The sequence below is a fragment of the Narcine bancroftii genome, unplaced genomic scaffold (assembly GCF_036971445.1).
Source record: "Narcine bancroftii isolate sNarBan1 unplaced genomic scaffold, sNarBan1.hap1 Scaffold_109, whole genome shotgun sequence".
NCBI classification, from domain to species: domain Eukaryota; kingdom Metazoa; phylum Chordata; class Chondrichthyes; order Torpediniformes; family Narcinidae; genus Narcine; species Narcine bancroftii.
The window spans coordinates 260,686-282,008 of record NW_027211835.1 but is presented as its reverse complement, the minus strand read 5'-3'; the positions used below and the strand labels follow the sequence as shown (position 1 = coordinate 282,008).

The window sequence follows — 21,323 nt, the reverse complement described above, 5'->3', positions numbered from 1 at the left end:
GTGGCCAATGCTCGAAGCCAAGTTCAGGGGCTCGGCAGGGGTCAGTCGAGGTGATTCACCTGGGCCAATTGGGTGAAGGTCAGGGCTGAGTCTGGCCAGGCTGCCTGGACTGCAGCTCCTGGTGGTTTAGGTGGGGCAATTGGGTGAAGGTCAGGGCTGAGTCTAGCCGGGCTGCCTGGACTGCAGCTCCTGGTGATTTAGGTGGGCCAATCGCAAGGGTCACCTTGATGGCTTGGAGTGAGTCTTTGACCTGGATTGACAGGTAGTATGTCCACCGAACAGGAGTACAGCAGCGCCACCAGGTGGTGGACACTACCTCTCCATGACAATCCACCCCTTCGGAAGACATGCTGCTTGCCAATAAAGTGCGACAGGTAATAAGAAGGTCAAACGGGGCAATGCAAAGGTGCCTATAAATTGACAATCACATCATGGAATAACTATAGCTATGATAACAAAAATAAGTGCAATCCCCCAATGAACGATAGTCACCCAAATGCCCCTCGTGGAGCCAAATGGCCCCCAGGGTCCCCATGAGGTGGTGATGCTGGTGGATCTGGTCCTTGGATTTTTGAATTTTGGCCACTGAGTCCCGAATGTGGTCAGTCAGCTGGGTGATGTTAGAGGATTCCTTGGGAATGTAGCTGCGGCCCTCCTGGCCAATGACAGCACAGCTGCCAGCAAGTAGTCCAGGACCATCCGATTTGGCATTGCCACTATACGTCTCTCCTTCAGCTCCACAACTCTTCAGGTCAGGGTGTCCTTTGTTTGGTGCAGGGACACTGCTGTCTCATTGGCCAACATCTCCAGGAGGGTGGCCAACCAGGTCATTTCGTTGGAGAGCCATGCGGTGCCATATTTGCGGAAGGCGATCATCCAGAACAGTTCAGCTGCAGTAAAGGCCCTCTTGTTGCAGTGGTTGCCAAAGGCTGGGTGCTCCCCTAGGTCATCGAGAGAGTGGATGTAGGGCACCTCGTATGTGGGGAAATGGCAGCCCTACCAGGTGGTAGGAAGCCAGGGGTAGGCACTGTGGCCGCCTACTCAGTGGGTGCCATTCAAGGTCCAGGGGCTCCCCAGCTTGGTGACATCAGTGGAGGTGGTGAGTGCAGAGCCCGGGTACCCTCTGTGCCGGTCATCACTGTTGCCGACTGGGAGGGTGGAGGTGTGTCTGTGGGGGAGTCTGCACCAACACTTCTTTGGTCTATGGATGAGTAGTGGGATGATGCGGAGTGTCGGGACTCGAGTGGTGGTCCACTTTTAGGCAGAAAAAGATATCCTTTCCATAGTCATTTTTTTTAACTTTATTTAAAATTTTATGACATGAATAAAATAAAAATTATATTTAAAAAAATAATAAAAGATAAGATAATAAAAATTAGAATACTACATCGTTAAACTACACAAATTAACCCCCCCCAATAATTATAACACAACATTAATCATCTAATTTAAAATTAGTCCAATCCCCCCAAAAAAAGAGTGAAGAATTAATTAACAATGTTGTAAATAAAATAGAAAAAACCCCACTTACAAAAAAAGGATAAAACTTAACAACAAAAAAATTACTAACAACAAAAAAAAATATCAATACTAAAATAATACCCTTAAACATATATTTAAATCAAACATAATACATGTATTTAACAAATGAAATCCACTTTAAAACTAAGTTCAAATATTAAAATCATATATCAACCACATACCTGTTATACAAAAAATCATAATTAATAATACATAAATACAGAATTTCCATTAATACCAAGTTTCCTTTATAATTCATCGAGAGAACAAAAGCATCCTTTAGAAAAACAATCAGATAAACTTTTTATTCCCTTCCCCTCCCCTTATATAAAAAAATAAAAAAGTTCAAACTCTTAAAAAAATTCTCCATATGCTTCATTTATAACATCTTCAAAATTCTCCATCGAAATTAACTTAATTTTATTAAACTCTTCTCCCTCAATGTATTTGTACTTAATTTTCTTCTTTTTATTCTTATCACCTTTCCCCTCATCTTCCTCTTCATCTAATTCAACATCCTCAATTTTTGACTTTTATCTTCTGTGACATCATCCTCTTAAAAAAGAAAGAAAAAAGAGAAAACGTCCCCAAAAAAAAGAGAAAAAAAGGAGAGAAAAAAACCTCCTAATTCCCTCTCAAATACAATCAGAAAACAAAAAGAGTTAAAAAAATATTTATTTTAAAAAATAATAAAAAAAACCTTCACTTCTTAACCCAAAAATTAAAAAGAAAAAAAAAACAGGTCAGAGGTCACAACTACCTCCTCCTGTTTAAACCGTCCAAAGAGGTAACTCCCCCAAAATATTGGGTGTGAGATAACTCACAGGTAGCTGATGACTTCTGGAAACTAGTGCCCACCCAGTTCCCTCTACCAACTCCCATTTCATTAAACTATCATCATTATTTAAACTATTTAAACTCTTCTCAAAAATAGAAGATAAAAGATTTATTTTTTTAAATCAATGTTACCACTTCTATCACCATTGCTTTCATTTCTTTTAAAAAACTGGATCCCACCTTACATCTCTACTCTCTTTGGAGACCTTGAAGGACTACATCGTTCCTGAAACTGCATGATTGGTAGAGACTGAGCAAAGTCCATAACCTCTTTAGGATTGTCAAAGAACTTTGGCTAATTTCCATCCTAAAAAATCTTCAGTACCGCAGAATACCTGAATGTTGCCTTATGTCTTTTTTTCCACAACCGTTCTTTCACAGAATTAAATTCGCATCGTTGAAACATAATTTCTTGACTCAAATCTTGATAGAAGAAAACAGGATTATTCTGAACGATCAAAGGAGATCTACTTTGCTGGGCATTTCTAATAGCCGTACGTAAAATTGTCTCTCTGTCACAGTAGTTTAAACAACAGATCAAAACAGATCTTGGATTCTGTCCTGAAAAAGATTTTTTTCTTAAAACTCTATAAGCACATTCTAGTATTAAACCTTCAGGGAATTTATCCTGTCCTAACACTCGTGGAATCCATTCAGTAAAAAAATTTCTTGGATCTGGTCCTTCTATGCCTTCTGGCAAACCAACAATTTTCACATTGTTCCGTCTAGATTGATTCTCCAAATAATCAAACTTTTTTGCTAAATTTTTATTTTGGATCTGCAATGTTTCAATTATTCTATTTTCATCTTGCAGTTGATCCTGTGCATCGACTAAACCTTGATCACGCATTTCAAATCTTTCAATGGTTTCAAGCTTAAAAGGTCCATTAATGACTTCCGCCATTGCATTAATCTTGGAAATAAACAGGTTCACAAAATTAGCTAAGTGACTCGATACAGAATATATCTTATCTTCAAGATCCTTAACAGACATTTCAACAGAAGTAGATTCAGGCATAATGGGGTCTTGCTGTTCCTTAGAGACCACGGGATCTTCTGTCCCTTCCCTTAATTTAGTATCTTTTCTAGCAGTTTGACTTTGTATAAAAATCCCTCTCAAAGTCCCCCCAGCAATGCCAGGAGACTGAAGATCAGGGTTATCTTTAAGCCAAATCTCTTTAATCATCTTCACTGAATCAATGTCTGGAAAAACCGTTGTAATTGAAGATGCATTTTGCAGCGCCACCACTGTAGCAGTTGAATGACAGCTCTTTAACTCTCCAGCTGGTAGCGCCGCAGCTGATTCAACTGTCAAAGTCTCAGTAACAGCACTCACAGTGGCCGTTGTGTGAAATACTGGCACCCGTCCAGCCCTTTGTTCTGAAAGCTGTTGAGTGCGACCTTCAGAGTGCCTCACCGGCATAAAATGGAGTTTCAATGCCAAACTCTGTACGTCTTCCTCTGGATCCATTCTACGCTGAGTCCTGGCTTCTTGTAAACAAGTAGGCTCAGACATTTTCGGAAAATGTAGTTTTTTAACAGTCTGTTGATGTTTTCTTTTACCTTTTTCTTTGCATATAAACGATTAGGCACTAATCCAACACCTCTTATTATTTATGAACTTTTAAAAGAACTTTAACGGGCACCTAAAGACAAAACAATAAATCAGAGTCAGGAGAGGTCTGGAAGGCACGTCTGTTCCCTACGCCATCTTGCCACGCCCCCTAATAAATGTAATTTCTTCACACATACCAGCCATTATTTCCTTTATACCAGCAAATTGATCATTTAAAGTTTCAAAATTTTAGGTCATAGAAGACATCATCTTTTCATTTGGTTGGATCAGTTCTGTAGACATGAACTTGACTTCCATCCTTGTTGCAGGGGCCTTGAAGACTGGGGAAAGTGTCTGTGGTTAAACAACAGCTTTCATTGGAGAAGGAGATGTTCTGAAAGCCTAAGGCCTTCCTTCAGTGAGTCCAACTGCAGCAAGTAGTAATTCTTCCTCTTCTTCTCGAATTTCTGAGTTGTCCTCCTTCACCTCATACCTGGCAGCCCTACTGTGGTTCTGATCCAGAATTTCCTGCATGTGATAACATTCATCCAAGCTGAGAGGCTCAGTAGCACGCAGGGGAGCATCTCCAGATGGGCCGCTGCATACTGTCAGTCGCCTTCCTGCTAAACCGTGCTCGCATTCGGGCACCCACCCCCCATCTCCTTAGTCAAGCCAGGCTCGGGTCAGATTCCATGCTCGCGCTCCTCCTGGCCCGCCGCCAGGCCAAAGATTTTGGCGACATCTTGCATCTCTGGATGCGCAGAGGATATGGACGTTTCTTCCTCCCAGAACGCGTGGGATACTCACGGAGCTTAATTCAAACCTGTCGGCAGCAAACTCTTAATGATGTCCCACCTTGTCCTGTGGAGCCCAGCACATATAACCATATGACAGATTACGGCACAGAAACAGACCATATCGGCCCTTTGAGTCTGTGCCAGTTCACATGAACAACTCCACTAGTTTTCCCCTCCAACACTCTGGCCACATCCCTCCAACACCCTGATATTCATGTACACATCCAACCTTCTCTTAAATGACAGAAAGGACCCTGCCGCAATTATCTCTTCTGGAAGATCATTCCATTCTGCCACCACTCTCTCAGTGAAGAAACATCCTCTAACATTCCTCCTAAAGTTTTGCCCCCTTACCCTGAACTCATGCCCTCTTGTTCCAAACTCCCCTGCCCTCAGGGGAAAGAGTCTACTCATGTCTAGTCTATCTATTCCTTTCATAATTTTGAATACCTCTATCATAACCCCCTTCAACCGTCTACGTTCCAATGAATAAAGTTGCTGTCTCCTTAATCTTTCTCTGTAATCTAGATGTTGTAAGCCACGTAACATTTTTGTAAATCTTTCCTGCACCATCTCCACCTTATCTATTTCATTCCTATATTTGGAGACCAGAACTGAAAACAATTCTCCAAACCTGGCCTCACCAATTCCTTAAACAGTGCAGCATCACTTTCCAGCTATACTCTAGTCTATGCTATGATTTACGAAGGCCAGCAGACCATATCTCAGGATAAGACCCACTGTCTTAACGTCCCTCATATGCAAGATTTTGCCTCCCATCTGCACAATTTCTGTGCTTTCTCCAAGGTTGATCTTGTCATGAGATACCATCAGATCCCATCCATGAGGAAGACATTCCTAAAACGGTGATTATTATCCCTTCTGGGCTTTTCGAATGTTTTAGGATGTGACTTAAGTTGAAGAATGGTGTTCAAACCTGCCAGCGGGTTATAGACACTTTGGACAGAGATTTAGAGTTCCCTTACATCTACTTGGATAACATCTGGTAAAAACAATCTCATCACGAATATGCTGTCCAGACCGACTATATATCATATTCAGGGTGACATTGATATTCATGAATTAGCCAGTATCCAGGCAATGGACCCCGATGTTCAGGCATACAGTATGGCCATTACTAACCTGGACATACAGCAGAGGGCAGCACAACTGGGTGGCCAACCTTACTTTGTGACATGTCTTTGGGCTACATTAGACCAATGTTTCCTGCATCTTGGAAGAAACACCTTATTGACCAGAGACACAGCTTATCTCATCCATACATCAGAACATATGTCAAGCTCATGTCAAATATATATGTATAGCATGGACTGAGAAAAGGTGTCATACAATGGGTTTGCACATGTACCTCCTGCCAGACTGCCAAGATTCAGTGCCACTCTAAGCCACCTCTTCAACATTTCCTGCCGGTATGCAGGCAGTTGGAACACGTGCATGTGGACCTGCTTGGACCATTGCCAGAATCTCAAAACATGAGATACATTCTAACAGTTGTAGAACATTTCACGCGCTGGCCAGAGGCCGTCCCGTTGCCATCCAGTGACACTGAGACAAGGGCCAGAGCATTCATCGTCAACTGGATGGCTAGATTTGGTTTTCCCACATTAATTCAGTCCGCGGAACACAATTCACCCACGTTCCCACTGGCAACTGAAGTCCACTTTTTAGGCCCGACTCACTGGTCCCAATTAGGTTGATGAGTTGCCATGCGTTCTTTTGGGAGTGCTCACAGCTCCAAAGTAAGATATGTTTGCATTGTCCGCAGAGATGGTTTATTGTACGGTCCTTACAGTTTCATGGGACATTCATTTCACAACCAACTCTGATCTGAATATCCTTCAGCAGCTTCGACATGGTATCGCTATCAGCAAAGCTTTTCCTACCCACTGGCTTGGATCCCTTTAACAGAATGTGCCCCACAACTCCTGGACGCTGATTTTGTTTTTGTGCGCAGACAGTACACAGGAGTGCTGTTACAACGACCGTATGAGAGCCTTTTCCGCGTGGTGAAGAAGGATGGATTTTAGTATACTTTGGACATTGGGGGACATTCTCAACTGTTTAGTTTGGACAGACTGCACATGTGGATCCCGCTTCACCCATTCAGTGCCCCCATCCCAGACGATGAGGGTGTCCACCTAAGGTGCATGCAGCTGGTGTTTTTCTTTCTGGTGACGATTCTGGGGGTTGTAGCAGCTGTGAAGCGGGCCGACTGGGCAAGGTTCTTTGGCGGGCACATGAAATCATAAGGCAGACAGCTGGGTACTCATCCATTTAATTGACCGCATGCACGTGGTGCTGCGTCCCGAGGAACAGCACGTTGATCTGTGATTTCCCCTGCCGGAAGGTGCGGGACACTCACAGGGCTTAATTTAAAGCTCTGGTCCCGTGGATCGGCAGCAAACTCATAATGATGTCCCACCTTGACCCATGGAGCCCGGGACATGCTGTAAATAGAAGAAGCCTGACTAACCTGGTGTGTGTGTGTGTGTGTGTGTGTGTGTGTGTGTGTGTGTGTGTGTGTGTGTGTGTGTGTGTGTGTGTGTGTGTGTGTGTGTGTGTGTGTTTGTGTGTGTGTGTGTGTGTGTGTGTGTGTTGCTTTAGTAGCTCTATCGAAGTAGCCGCTACATAAATAAATATTTAGGAGGATTATCACACTTACAGGATACTTTTCATCCATCTAACAGCCTGTGGGAAGAAGCTATTCCCCAGCCTGTAAGTCCTGATTTTGATGATGGACGTGGTTAAAGATGCTGTTCACTAGATCAAAATGGTCTTTGCACTATTCCTTGAGCCCAATTTGAACAACACTCCTAGTAAATGTCATCTACAGAAAAAGGGAGAGCCCAGTGATCCTCACAACTCGGCATCATTCCTGTCTGATGCTTTACAGCAACTAGATCATCAAATGGTGCAGCCAGACAGGAGACTCAACAGCGCTCCTGTAAAATCTCAGGATGAGAGCCGTTGGCCTTGACCTCCTCAGCCTCCTTGGGAAGTGTAGGCACTTCCTGACCGATAAGGAGGTGTGATTGTTTTTTGTATTAATACGTGTGCTGTATGGATGGGAATTTTATGTGATTGTATTGTCCATTCTTGCTCTTTAACAATCTTTAGTGGATAGAAGTAGTCATTGTACTCTAGGATGTACAATCATGTACAGATTGTCTTTAAATAGCCATTTGGCCCAGATGTCTATTCAGTCCAAGAATACTTAGAATCACAGGCAGATTTTGAACAATAACACCATTCGTTCTTAAACAAACATTGGTTTTAATTTTCTTTAAACAGAAAAACAAACAGGATCAAACTTTAACTTATCTCTATTAATTTAACAGCCTTCCATTACCCCCTTCTAATTTTAAGTGCAGGTGTATTTAATGTGCATAAAGTTCTTTGACATGACTCCAAGTTCACCGGTATCTATCAATTCTTATACTGTGCACAGAATTCAACATTTATGAATTTTCACCAAGCTCTGGTGGTTAGAAGTAAATGTTTACCCTCCAGGAAGGCTCTTGTTGGTTTCAGAGAGGGATTTCATGCACATTGGACACACAAAGACTGATTCCCTCTGATCAGCCACTTTGGTGTCTTGCCAAAGAAACTTGACCCATCAGGGTTTTCCAAATGATAACCTCTTCTGCAGGTCACCATTGATTTCCTTTTGTTTCCCTTATTTCAGGTGAAACATCATTTCTAGCCAGCCATTTCCTCTTGTATGGACAACAAAGTTTTTCAACAGGTTGAACTGAGAACTCACAAACCGTCTTCAAAACAAGATGCCAGCTTGCCATTTCTCTCTCTCTCTCTCTCTCTCTCTCTCAATTTTAGAAAAAGCCTATTTGGTCTCTCCTCTCTGCTTGCAAAACCACATGACCTTCTTAGAACAGCAAACTGGTACCAGCCAGATGATTGCACCAGACCCAAACTTCTGAGTCCATTCATCTGTTGCTTTAAAAACAATATTCCATTTACACCTCCTTTTGAAATTCTTTCGCAAAAGTCTCCTTGTTTTGTCTTTGCAAAGGCTCTTGGCTCAGTCTCAGCAAAGCTCTTGCATTTTAAATAAGAGCTGTTTTGTGAAGTGGATGTATATGTTTGTGACCTAAACGACTCGTCCAATCCAACTCTTTCAAAAACATATCTATATACAATGTAAAATATATAATCTGTCACAGGACAGATGCAGCAGAAGAGCTGTGATAAAATCAATGGTGTCCTTGCAAAAAAAAAGTGGGAAGAGGTATAATCTGGTGAGTGGAGTTTGTAATAGTTTGAAACTTGAACCTCTCTCTCTATTTCAGGAGACAATTTACTGTCATGTAATTAAAAAGTGTCATATCACACAAAATTGCTTTTTTCCAGCTGTAAGACAGACAGACTCACCTCTGGCAGAAATTGCCTGAAATGCCTCTTGCAGTCAGAGAAAGACTGAGTGCTCCCCAACCCCCACCACCCTAAATGCTGGGCCAAGTCACTGATGGTCTCTGGATTCTCTTTCAATGCTCACAGACCATCCAAGTCATTGGCAATGTGAGCTCCAGTTTGGAACCTCTGACATAATTAGGAACAATTTAGCACTTATTCAATTCCCAAGTCTGATACCTGAAACACTTTTAGCCAGTTTTGACCCAGTCTCTAGCATTCCACAGCCTGGTGTGAGTTCCTTGACTTCTTTGTTCAGAAGCCCGCAGCCTGCGTGGGTTCCTCTCCTCAAGACACCAACAGCCTGCCACCTATGTGGGTCTTTCAGCTGCAGAACCCCTCACTGGTCTGCTTCCTTGGTCACTGACCCATGGATTGAATCCTCTGCTTCTGAGATGTTGGTGGGGTGTGGTCTTCCTGTTTTCTGGTGCCCTGTACTAGTCGTCCACTTCCCCAGATTTCACAGTGGCGAAGAAATCTAACAAAATTGTAACTAACAGGAGAATCGCACATGTCCAGAGGGATGGAAAGGGCATTATTACAAATTGAAATCTGATATTTGAATATTCAGGTGCCAAATTTGCAAAAGCATAGAGTATATATTTCTCAATCAATATGTAATTTTTTCCATAGGAATACAACTTTGAATTTTTGCATGTCATCTTGGCATCTGTAAAAATATATATATATATCTGATTTCCAAATAAGTGCAATATATTTCCTCATCACCACTAACGTTAATTTAACAAATTTCAATTGATATATTTATATATTTAATTTGGGCCTTGTTCCTTCAATATTTCCTAATAAAATAAGATCAGATTCTGCGGAAAAAATCTCCGATAACTTGTTCCATTAATATTGTAATTCTCCCCAAAAAGATCTTGCATTAGGACAAAGATAAGTTGAATGCAAGAAAGTTGCGACATCTTCACCACACCTAAAACATTGATCTGATAATTCTGATTTTATTCTATTCAATTTCTCTGGTGTAAGAAGTAACTGCAGAAGGAAAACTAGTTGTGAATTCCTTCCTCACTGCTGCAGTGTGGATCTCTAGTCAATACTTCCAGACTGCTGGGTTGAAGTGAATTAATACAACTCCCCTGGATCACGTGATCTCTATTGCCAAATCAGCTTCCTGTAGAGCTTTTCAAATCCAACTGCCTGAGTCACTTGACTCCAGGTGTAGCTTTCAGATAAAATCCTTGTTGACATCTGCTACATGACTGATGTAAAAACAATTACACTGAACTAATTTATGTCTTTCATTGAGATCCTTATATGGATCTCCCCATATTTGCCTATCAATTAAATTATTCAGATCCATTTCCCACCTTTGTCTCAACTTATGAACTCCTCATTTGAAAGTTCCTACTTGTAATAAAGAGGACATCATCAAATAATTTTTTTTAACAATTCCTCTTACAAGGAGTTCTATTTCAGTACAATATGGTTGGTCCGAACTTACCCTTCAAATATGCTCTTAGTTGGAAATAGCAAAAAAGAATGCAATGAGTTATATGATATTTATTTCTCAGTTGCTCAAATGGCATTAATTGACACCTTTCATGACAATCTTCAACATTTATAATCCCCTTACAAAACTCGCTATCCAGAAATTGATGATCCTTTGAAAAAGATACGAGGATTTTGAATCAAAGCCATTCTGGGTGATGTACATCCACTTACACCAATTTCATCATTTATTTTATTCCATATATTAATCAAATGTTTCAACAATTGTGTATCTTTATCACCAACTATTAATTTTGATTCCCACTTGTATATAAATTCTTCTGCTTTTCCCTCTCCGATTTTATTTGATTCTATTTTAACCCTTTCAAAAAAAAAAGCAAGAAATCTCATTTGAACTGCTCCATAACTATTTTTAAAATAAGGAAGCTGCAGTCCTCTCAATGCAGAATTTCCATTGGGTTATTTGTAACATGGGATTCAATCGGAAATGGGTTCACATGACATAAAACCACAATGCAGAATTTTTTTCTAAGAATGCAATACAAGAGGAGGGTTGTCTAGGTCTCCAGCAGGATATAGATCACAAGATATAGGAGCAGAAGTAGGCCCGTCGAGTCTGTTCCACCATTCTTCCACTCACCCACACTCCCGAGCTTTATCCCCATAACCCTTGATTCCTTGACTAATCAAATAACTGTCAATCTCTGCCTTAATGATCTCACATCGGTTTCACGACCCACTGACAAAATCAATTTTTCCACATTTGTTTTAAATTGACACCCTTATATCCTGTAATTATGCTCTCCTGTCCTAGAATCCCCTTCCATGGGAAACATATTTGCCATATGTACTCTGTGCAAGCCTTCCAGCATTTGAAATGCCTCTGAGGTCCCCCTTATCCTTCTGTACTCCAACTAGTACAGTCGAAGAGTCGACAATTGTTCCTCATACACTAACCCTTTCATTCCTGATATAATTCCAGTAAATCATCTCTGACCTTCTCCAACACCAGCACATCTTTTCTCAAATACGGCACCCAAAACTCCAATTCTGATTGAATGGAAAGGGAATTCTCCAACGACACAAACACAACAGTGAAATGATATTATGTCTTGTTGATATTTACCACTCGGGAAGGTTCTTGTTGATTTTCAGATAGAGGTGTGTTGTTCAGAGAATCATTAATGTTTTTGTGACTCAACGAACCAGCATCTAAAGTCCGTTATCTCTTCACAAAAGCTTGATACATTTAGCATGGAGCAGAGCTGAGCCACGACTTTGCAGGTATTTAAGGGAGTGTGTGGGCAGGGTTTGTTCTGGACCAACAATTTCGCCAAATGACTCTGCTTGAAATCAAGATTCAAACCATTTTGAGGAATACAATAGGAATTGTTCAACAAGAGCCTGTTGTTCTCTGAGGAGTTTTCTTTCAATAACAGAAATAATTTTTTTTTAACAGCCCGTTAATATTCCTGATACAGATCTTTGAATTTAACTTTCAGGTTGCTATCTGTTGTTAACTTGGAGGCGTTTAATGGGGTGACTGGGTGGAATCTTTGCTTTAACCAAGCAGTTCTCTTGCAATTTTCCAGCTGTAGGATGCGATTCAGTTGCTTGCAAGTTTAGCAAGTGGGATTTTGATGTGAAATTGCAAATCATAGCATCATTTTTGTGTTTAAAAATGCCAATGTGAAAATTTTAACTTTAGTCTTCTTGGTTTGCTTAAGTTTACAGAGGAGACGTTGGGTCAAGCTGAGAAGATAGAGTTGGATGCCCATTTGGTGAATCGGCTGGGCAAAGCATAAAGCACAAAATGAGGGTCTGAAAAATTAATGAAGGAGACTGAAGTGCCGTTGAACCAAACCCAGGTAAAGAATTTAATTTTGTGCTGTGTACTTAAGAGACTTAACGATTTGGGCTTTTAGTGGTGACCTATTTAAATGAACAAAATCTGATTAGAATAGAAGTTTATGGAATGTTTGGAAGTTGTCACAAAAAAATGGAGATATAAATTAGATGTTGTAATTAAGATAAATGAACAATACAATGAGCTTGGTGTCACAGTATCTGCCTCCCTCTACCATACATCACCGTTAAACCTTCTCCCCAATATGAACCTGATGTCAAAGTATCTGACACTGTTAATCGTACATCAATGTTAAACTTCTCAAGAATGTGAATCCTGTCTCAAAGTTTCTGCCACAGTCTATCGTAGATCAACGTTAAACTTTCTACCCCTGTGAACCTGGTGTAATAGAATCTGCCTCAGTCTACCGTCCATCAACGTTAAACCTTCTCCCCACTGTGAACATGGTGTCATGGTATATATCTCAATTTACATTATATCACCGTTAAACCTTCTCCACAACGTTAACCTGGTGTCACAGTATCTGCCTCAGTCTACCGTATATCACCGTTAAACCTTCTCCCCATGTGAACCTGGTGTCACTGTATCTGACACAGTTTATCGTACATTACTGTTAAACCTTCTCCCCACTGTGAACCTGGTGTCACGTTATCTACCTCAACATATCGTACATGACTGTTAAACCTTCTCCCCACTGTGAACCTGGTGTCACTGTATGTGACACAGTTTATCGTACATTACTGTTAAACATTCTCCCCATGTGAACCAGGTGTCACAGTATCTGACACAGTTTATCGTACATTACTGTTAAACATTCTCCCCACTGTGCACCTGGTGTCACTGTATCTGACAGTTTATCGTACTTGACTGTTAAACCTTCTCCCCTCTGTGAACCTGGTGTCACTGTATTTGACACAGTTTATCGTACATTACTGTTAAACCTTCTCCCCACTGTGAACCTGGTGTCACTGTATCTGACACAGTTTATCGTACATGACTGTTAAACATTCTCCCCACTGTGAACCTGGTGTCACAGTATCTCACACATTTTATCGTACATTACTGTTAAACATTCTCCCCACTGTAAACCTGGTGTCACAGTATCTGACACAGTTTATCGTACATCTCGTTAAACTTTCTCCCCACCATGAACCTGGTGTCACAGTATCTGACACAGTTTATTGTACATTATTGTTAAACCTTCTCACTGCTGTGAAGCCAATGTCACAGTAACGATCTCATTCGTCCACACATCAGCATTAAACCTCTCTCCACTGTGAATCTGGTGTCACTTTGCCTGCCACATTTTATTTTACATCAGCGTTAAACCTTATTCCCATTGTGAACATGGTGTCATAGTATCTGTCACAGTTTATTTTACTTCACCATTAAATCTTATTCAAATTGTGAACCTGGTGTCACAGTATCTCACACAGTTTATCGTACATTACTGTTAAACCTTGTTAATGTTGTGAACCCATTGTCTCAGTATCTCTTATCAGTCGACCATACATCATCGTTAAACCTTTACACATCTGTGAATGGGTGTCACAGTATCTGACACAGTTTATCGTACATCTCGTTAAACTTTCTCCCCACTGTGAACCTGGTGTCACAGTATCTGACACAGTTTATTGTACATTACTGTTAAACCTTCTTACTGCTGTGAAGCCAATGTCACAGTAACGATCTCATTCGTCCACACATCAGCATTAAACCTCTCTCCACTGTGAATCTGGTGTCACTTTGCCTGCCACATTTTATTTTACATCAGCGTTAAACCTTATTCCCATTGTGAACATGGTGTCATAGTATCTGTCACAGTTTATTTTACTTCACCGTTAAATCTTATTCAAATTGTGAACCTGGTGTCACAGTATCTCACACAGTTTATCGTACATTACTGTTAAACCTTGTTAATGTTGTGAACCCATTGTCTCAGTATCTCTTATCAGTCGACCATACATCATCGTTAAACCTTTACACATCTGTGAATGGGTGTCACAGTATCTGACACAGTTTATCGTACATCTCGTTAAACTTTCTCCCCACTGTGAACCTGGTGTCACAGTATCTGACACAGTTTATTGTACATTACTGTTAAACCTTCTTACTGCTGTGAAGCCAATGTCACAGTAACGATCTCATTCGTCCACACATCAGCATTAAACCTCTCTCCACTGTGAATCTGGTGTCACTTTGCCTGCCACATTTTATTTTACATCAGCGTTAAACCTTATTCCCATTGTGAACATGGTGTCATAGTATCTGTCACAGTTTATTTTACTTCACCGTTAAATCTTATTCAAATTGTGAACCTGGTGTCACAGTATCTCACACAGTTTATCGTACATTACTGTTAAACCTTGTTAATGTTGTGAACCCATTGTCTCAGTATCTCTTATCAGTCGACCATACATCATCGTTAAACCTTTACACATCTGTGAATGGGTGTCACAGTATCTGACACAGTTTATCGTACATCTCGTTAAACTTTCTCCCCACTGTGAACCTGGTGTCACAGTATCTGACACAGTTTATTGTACATTACTGTTAAACCTTCTCACTGCTGTGAAGCCAATGTCACAGTAACGATCTCATTCGTCCACACATCAGCATTAAACCTCTCTCCACTGTGAATCTGGTGTCACTTTGCCTGCCACATTTTATTTTACATCAGTGTTAAACCTTATTCCCATTGTGAACATGGTGTCATAGTATCTGTCACAGTTTATTTTACTTCACCGTTAAATCTTATTCAAATTGTGAACCTGGTGTCACAGTATCTCACACAGTTTATCGTACATTACTGTTAAACCTTGTTAATGTTGTGAACCCATTGTCTCAGTATCTCTTATCAGTCTACCATACATCATCATTAAACCTTTACACATCTGTGAATGGGTGTCACTGTATCTCACAGTTTATCGTACATTACTGTTAAACCTTCTCCCCACTGTCAACCTGGTGTCACAGTATCTGACACAGTTCATAGTATATCACTGTTAAACCTTCTCACAAATGTGAATCCCACTATAAAATAATACTCCCCTTCTAAGTCTCACTGTATTGAATCCCACCTATTTAAAAAATTCCAAAAATAGAGAAAAATCAATCCCAAAACAAGTTGCTCAAAAGTAGCAGTCCCCTAAAAATCTGGGTGTGGTAAAGTCCACAAGTGGCAGGTGACTAAAGGACTCAGTGTCACCCATCCCCAGTCAGACTTTTACAAAGTCCTGAAACAAAAACATTCAACCCAGTGATTCCAATCCCAATGATTGTTCCGGATCATCAATATCGAGAAGACTTTGCGTCAATTCAACTTTTTTCCCATTCTTTCCATATTTTCCAATCTTCCCATTTCCATTCCCATTGACCCTTCCTTTCGGTGACAATGGTGAAGATCGCCCATTTCCTCGTACATCTGGCAATGAATTTGCAAATATTAAAGCATCGTGGTCATTTTCAAAAAACTGAGATTGAAAATTCCCATAAAAATCTTTCAATACTGCCGCATAACTAAAAGCAAATTTATATCCCTTTCGCCACAATACTTCTTAGGCTGAATTAAATTCTCGGTCTCTTCTGATAATTTCTTGACTCAGATCTGCATTAAACAAACCCTATTATTTTGAACCATCAGTGGATCCTGATTTTGCCGTGTTTTCTGCACCACCAATCGAAGGATCACCTCTCTGTCTTGATATTTAAAACAGCGAATCAAAACTGCTCGTGGTAATTGGCCTGGAAACGGTTTCTTCCTTAACGCTCTGTTTGCTCGATCTAATTCCAGTCCATCCGGAATGAATTACCTGCCCTACACTTCTGGGTTCCATTTCTTCAAAATCTTCTCCGGATCCGAACCTTCCATATCTTCCGGAAGACCTACTATCTTAACATTATTTCTACGACTTTGGTTTTCTAATGTCAAACTTCAATAATTCCTTCTTCTGAATCCCCCAATCTACAAAAGGATCTTCCACTATTTCCATTTTATCTCTATTACGCTCCACTTGACTCTTGCATTCAAAAAAGCCTCCACAATCTTTTTAAAATGATCTTGCACAGTATCCACTGATCGTGTCCATCTCGTAACATCACTCTTAACTACATTAATATCTTGCTTCATGAAAGTTATTTCTTCACACACAGTGTTCATTTGAGTTTTCATTTCCAAAAATCCTTGAGTCATCTGATGAGTCATCTGCATTGACATATTTGACATAACTTCCATGAGCTGAGCAATCCCTTCCAGAATTGGAAACACAGAATCCAGTCCAGGATCCATAACCTCCATTTGAGGCCGACCTTCTTTTGCCTCAGTCCCCAGTTCTTCAAGTTCTAATGAAGTTGAGCATCCTCTTCCTCCATAGCAATAGGTCCTCTTCCGGTGCTGCTGCAGGTCTGGACACCCGACAACAGTGTGTCGACCTCGTCAGTTCACCGTCGCTCAGGCTCCCCCACAGCCCACACCTTCTCCAAAGGTTTGTGGACCCTCGACGCACTGTGCATGCCTGGTAGGGCCACCGACTGCGCAGGTGCGTCTTCTGATGCTACACTGTACCTCTCCTGACCACCAGGCAATGCTGCAGGCTCACGGGCCTGTCCTCGCTCAGCTGGCCCGCCCTCACGCCTGTGTTCTGCTGGCCCGCCCTCACGAGTGCATGAGTCGAAACCGCTGAACACATCACTGAGCTGGCGCCATCCTGCGATAGCGCAAGTGGTACCGACGAGATACTTAGCCGGGCAGGAGTCCTCTGAGACTTGGGGACTCCAGTTGACAACTCCGTTGCTTCAACTTGAACTAGGCCTCGATTCTTGAACACTTTGTAAGGTAATTTCTTCTGTAACTGAGTTTTCGATTTTTTCACATTTGCAGCCATTTCGATCCTCCACTATTCCAAAGTCTATAAACAGTATTTTTAACCACTTTTACAAGCATTTAATAGTCTAACTGGGGAAGGGTGGAACCACACGTCTACCCATCAGTGCTTAAATATATTAATAATGAAATCATGAAGTTTCATCTCTTTGTGACTGACAGAGATAATGAAAACCTAGACAACAACAAATGGCAGATTTACCACAGGACAGAGTTTCACCTGATGAATTCCCATTTACATCCGTGGAAGTTGATTATTTTGGTCCTTTGCAAGTAAAGTGAGGACGAAGTGTTGAAAAACGATATGGAGTTATTTTCACGTGTTTGACTATGAGAGCAATTCATTTTGAAGTAGCGTCATTGCTTGACAGAGACTCTTTTATTAATGTTCTTTAGCGTTTTATTCTTAGACCTGGTCAAGTCAAAGAATTATGTTCTGATAATGGATCTAACTTTACAGGAGCTCAACTAGAATTATGAAAAGTTATTCAAAATTGGAATCAACATAAAATTCATGATGCATTATTTCAGAAAGAAGTTAATTGGATATTTTATCCACCCATAGTTATGGGTGTGGTACGGGTAAGGGTTAGTTGGTTGTGGAGAACGTTTACAAAGGTCAGTCCAGCCTTTATGGGCCAAAGGGCCTGTACTGGGCAGCAATGTTTGATGTTGTAATGGATGCGGAAGCTCTGGGAAGGGGTAAGGGAGGGACTGGCCAGGAAGTCTGCAGATGCTGGGTCCGAGGGCAATGCACAAACATGCTGGGGAAACTCATGGATAGTTTTCTGAGGAGCAGGTCCTGCATCACGAGTCAAATTGAGTATTTCGAGGAGATGTCAAAGGAAATAGATGAAGGTAAAGGTGTGTATGCGCTGCATGTGGATTTTAGTAAGGTGCTTGACAAGGTCCTCACAGTGGCCTCATTTAGAATGTCAGGAGGCATGGGATCCATGGAGCCTTGGCTGTGTGGATTCAGAATTGGCTTATCTGCAGTAAACAGAGGGTAGTAGTAGATGGAACAATGACTAGTGGCTCTCCAAAGGGATCTGCTCTGGGACCCCTGCTCTTTGTGATTTTTATGAATGATGATGGGAGTGAAAGGGTGGGTACGTCAGGGGATGACACAGAGGTAGAGATGTTGTAGACAGTGTAGAAGGTTGTCATAGGTCATCCAGTTTTCAGATAATTGGCAGATGGAGTTCAATCCTGTAAATACAGATGTACTTAAATAAGCAACTGGTCCAGGTTTATTTCCAGAGTCATTTTCAAGGGCACGAATAAAAGTTATTCCAAAGAAGGTTGGATACCCATAAAAGTAGCTTCATATAGACCAATTTCTTTATTGAATGCGGATTACAAGAACGTGAGGGCAGAGCACTTGGTTAGTGACAGGATTATGAACAGTGTGCAGGACAGAGAAATATTTAGATCCTGCTCCATTAATCGCTCAATGTTGCTATGAAAATTGAGTGGGAGTTTAAGATGGTGTATTGTGTGCTGGCCTTCAGGAGTCAGGGGATTGAGTTCAAGAACTGAGAGGTAACGTTGCAGACGTATAAAATTCAAGTCAGACCACACTTGGAATATTGTTTGCATTCCTGGAGCGAGAATACCAGAGGACGTCTAAATAAGGAGGGAACTTTAGTCAAGATGTGAGGGGTATATTTTATTCACACAGAAAATAGTGGGTGCCTGGAATGCATTGCCAGGGGTAGTAGTGGAGGCTGGTCCATAAAAGGCATGAAAATGATTTTAATATGGGGTCAGGAATAAATGAAAAACAGAAGGTACTGGTGTGAGGGAGGAAAGGGTAATATCGTTGTGGGGTAGGTTCATATGGGTCAGCTGAAGGGATTCAACCAATCCATCTATGATTTGTCCAGCATTTGCTGCCATGTCGTGGTGAACCAGGGTGTTGCCTGATGGAGACACGGTGCTTTGAGCTCTGCAGAGATAGATCGTGGTTTTCTCCAAAACACACTTCCTCAGGTAAAGCAGAGGAAGGGGGAAGGCCCTAGTGTGCAGGGGTAGGGAGGGGGGTGATAGGGGAAGAGTTGGGACCCTCCAAAGTCATCGTGATCAGGCTTTGCAGACAGCATCTCTATCACCCATATTTCTCTTCCCAGGAGAAGGAGCGATCTCAGAGACAAGACACAAGTCCAGAAGAACCTCGTATCCCAGCTGATCAGAGGTCAGATAACATCATGATGTCCTGAATTCCTCCCCCTTCTTCTCCCTCTGGCCCTGCCAACCCCATTCCCTGCATCTTCCATGTCCCTTCACCCACCCCCCCTTCTCCCCTACCCCTCCTCGATCCCAACCCCCTCCCGCTCACCTTGCCCTTCCCTCACACCTCTGCCCTAACCCCAGCCCTCCTCCCTTCACCTCCCCTTCCCCCTCCCCCTTCCCCCTCCCCTTTCTCCTTCCAACCTTAATCTAGGGGAAGGAGGGGTAGGGGAAGGGGGTAGGAGAAAGGGGGTAATGGAAGGGGGTAAGGGTAAGAGTAAGGGGTAGTGTTGGGGGTGTGGGTATGGGTGAGGGGTATGGTTAGGGGAAGGGGATAGGTGTAGGGGATAGGGGTAGGGTTTACGTTTGGGTTGGGGAAGGTGGGTAGAGTTAGAGTTAGAGAGGGCTGGGATAGAGGTAGCATTATGGTTAGGGTTAGGAGACATGGGCTCGGATTAGGTGTAGGTTAAGGGTGAGATTTAGAGTTCGGGGATGTGGGTTTGTGTTGGGTTAAGGGGAAGGGAGTAGGAGGTAGTGGTAGGGTGAGGGTTAGGAGAAGGTGGGTTGGATTAGGGTTGGGGTGAGGGGACGGCATAGGGGTAGAGATCGAGTTAGGGGACGGAGTAGGGGTAGAGTTAGGGGACGAAGAGTAGTGATAGGGGGTATCGGTAGTGTTAAGGTTAAGGTTTGTTAGGGGTTAAGGTTAGGAGTAGGGGAATGGGAAGGGGGAGGGGAACCGGGAGGCGAGCGGGGAAGGAAAGGGGGAGGGGAATGTAATGGAAGATTTAAACCATGTTTTATACTTTTGCAGACTTTGCTTCTGCAAGGCTGAGAACCTGCTTGTTTTTTACAATCAGCAGACATAAGCTAAATTCCACCAAGGGGCCAGAGATGCAGTTATCTGACAAAAGGACATCTGTGTACCAAGAACATTTAATCTTCCTGCTTGTTTTGGTCACAGACTGTCAGAGGCCTTGCCTTGATGCAAAATAACCATTGTATTCAAAGTGATAAGCTGAGAATTATGTTATTCAATCGAAGCCTAACATGCTAGCTTACTCGCTTATCTTTCTTACTGTGCTGGGAATAGATGCTTGGGTAAGCAGTTTTCGGGTAATATAAGCTATGGTCCCGCTGCTGAAGTTTGAGACTCTCTGAGAAGTGGCAACATCCGTCAGCAAGAAGAAGAATTTCTGGAGTCCAGCTAACGTCCCAGTCGAGGGAGGTGGAGAAGCTGCTACCGGCGACCGACAACCTACGACAAGTGTGCAGTCGTTGCCTCGCTTCGGCAGTTGGGACCAGTCCAGGCGTTGATAAGTATAATTGGGAAGGGCTTGCATATTGTAGTTTGAAATCCGCTTTTGAATTTGTAATAAACATTTGTTTAAACTGAACTGCTCTCGGTGTGGGTGTCTATTTTATTTCGGTAGCTCAAACACTGTGACCAATCTCAAACGAACAAAGTGAGAAGTACAAGTTTACGCAAGACAGGGAACGGGGTGGAGGTAAGGAGAGGTAAACGGAGGAAGCCATCCCTACCCCTTCCCCTCCCCACCCCTTTCCCCACATTATCCCTGCTTCTTTTCTCCTCCTTCTAGCAGAAGTCGGGCCTCATTCCGGCCAGAACCTCCCTGTGGTTTCAGAGCCTCCGTTTCAGGAAGTGCTTTAGACGTTCGCTGCTGGACAGATATCTTGTCTCTTGATTCA

The 21,323-nt window shown here is 42.1% G+C and overlaps 1 long non-coding RNA gene across 1 annotated transcript; it reads left to right on the top strand.

Moving 5' to 3' along the window:
• The first annotated feature begins 2,508 nt into the window (after window positions 1–2,508).
• On the top strand, window positions 2,509–20,972 carry LOC138750239 (uncharacterized). The gene is made up of 5 exons (XR_011349184.1): window positions 2,509–2,852; window positions 4,243–4,331; window positions 12,366–12,506; window positions 19,517–19,581; window positions 20,428–20,972. It is a non-coding gene; the product is annotated as an uncharacterized lncRNA (long non-coding RNA).
• The last annotated feature ends 351 nt before the right edge of the window (window positions 20,973–21,323 follow it).